General features: G+C 34.7%; 1 long non-coding RNA gene across 1 annotated transcript; it reads left to right on the plus strand.

The window, feature by feature from the left end:
- The first annotated feature begins 359 nt into the window (after positions 1-359).
- LOC113094977 (uncharacterized) lies at positions 360-1,751 on the plus strand. The gene is made up of 3 exons (XR_003288248.1): positions 360-431; positions 525-678; positions 1,444-1,751. It is a non-coding gene; the product is annotated as an uncharacterized LOC113094977 (long non-coding RNA).
- The last annotated feature ends 262 nt before the right edge of the window (positions 1,752-2,013 follow it).

The following is a 2,013-nucleotide window of genomic DNA, read 5'->3' on the forward strand; positions in this document are numbered from 1 at the left end:
AGCACAACGGTAGGAAATTTCACTCCTCTTATTATTTCTCTTTTACTATAGCGATTTATTTTTAGATACATGATCTGAGTCTTTCATAGAGTTGTTTTATAAACGCAGTAATTTTGGAATCGGCTCTGAAAGTTCCTGTCAGTGTTTAAAAGCTAATTATAATTTAATAACGTGTTGAATGAATTTGGTAAGAACGGTATTTTATGTTTTTTTTACATAGAGGTTATTAATATAGGCTGAAATCAGTGTTGCTTTTGGCAGCCCTTTTAGCTTTAGTCTTAATCTTCGTCTTTTGGACAAATCGCTCATTGTCAGGTGACGTTACACTCGTGGAACACGAAATGCATTATGGGTATATCCGCCATTTGTAAGGTATCGATGCTAGTGTGTTCAATTGGTAGGATTGTGTTGGTCTTAAATGTGGTAAAATGGTACGTTCTTGTTGTGTGATAGGCTGCAATAGTAAGTCTCATGACAGAACGGGTCACAAACTAAACAGCGGGGTAAGTTTTTTTTTTTTTTAGTTTTCCCTGTTTGTAGAAAGGACATGGACAGCTTGTAGTGGACGTATAACAAAGAGGTGTCGGATGGCCTGGGTTGGAGCTGTGCGACGCAAAAACATCACCTTTGGAAACATATCTCCGTTTATGTATGTCTGCTCTCGACATTTTCATAAAGGTAAGACATTTAAGTGACGTTGACAAATTTGAAGTATATAACATTTTATCCACGAGTCGTTTTGGATGAATTCTCTGGCACAGATAGCTCCAAACAACGCACGGATGTAACCGCGATCATGGGAGAAACGGGTTAACATTACCCTTTATTGTTTATACTGTAAAATGTTATGCAATCGTCTTATACAAGTCTATAAAATAAGTATTTTACTTCACTACAGCATTTTATTATTTTGGGGGTTTGTACTTTACTTTGTAACGTTACTTCCCTTACGAAAATTAACCATGGTTTTACTACAAATAAAACCAAAAAAACATGGTTACTGTAGTTAAACCATGGTAACCACAAATTAACCATGGTTTTGCTATATTAACCATAGTTTAACCATGGTATTTGTAGTAAATCTGTGGTTTTACAAATGGCAGTCAATACGCCAAAAAACTTATTATTAACTTATTATTTTTCCTAAGGGTTTAACTCAACTACAATTTCAACTAAATACATTATTTAGACTGGAAGTAAAGTTAATTTTACAATTTATAAGGCTTGAAAGTTACTTGCTGTGCTTTTGCACAAAAATGTAATTTTACTTCGGTGTGACTTGCAGTCTAAAAAAAGGTACAGCACTGTTTTAACTATTTTTCTACATTTTAGCTAAATGACTTATGCTCAGTGTCTGTATTAAAACTTAAGTATAATCTAAGATTATTGTTAACACTTTTCTTCCCATGTAATGAAGTTAAAACCTTTTTCATGTTATTGCAGGTCACCCTGCATATGAGATGATGGAGACTGACCCAGACTGGTCCCTCCATCTGGGTCACACAGAAATCTCTCGATGTGCAACAGTGATCGAGTACTCGACCGCGACAGCGATGATCGATCACATAAACGATGATCGAAATGATTATTTTTTTAAATAATAAAACAAAAGACGTTAGAAGACAGATAATCATGGCCTCAAAGTCACGTAAGTGATGGCTGGTTTCCCTTTGAGAAGAACGATGAAAATACAGTTCAGGGTAAGCTGTACTGCGCCAAGCTGTCACATACATCTACAACAAATATAATCCGCTATCATCTAAAATGCACTCGGCTCTCATCTGAGCACGTAGACCGACTTATCTTTTTGAATAGACATTTGAATGTTTCATCGGTCGTGGTAAATATAATATCCATTTTTTTTAAATAATATTATTTTCGTTTTGAGCTTAAGCCATAGTTAAAATATCTAGGCTGTTGGTCTCTGTTTTATACCTTATAATAGTTGTTTGGTTAAACTTGGTGAACTTTTTTCTTATTTTTTTAAAAACTACGTTTCACCGCTGGATCAAA

This window comes from Carassius auratus, unplaced genomic scaffold (genome assembly GCF_003368295.1).
Source record: "Carassius auratus strain Wakin unplaced genomic scaffold, ASM336829v1 scaf_tig00215563, whole genome shotgun sequence".
Lineage (NCBI taxonomy): Eukaryota > Metazoa > Chordata > Actinopteri > Cypriniformes > Cyprinidae > Carassius > Carassius auratus.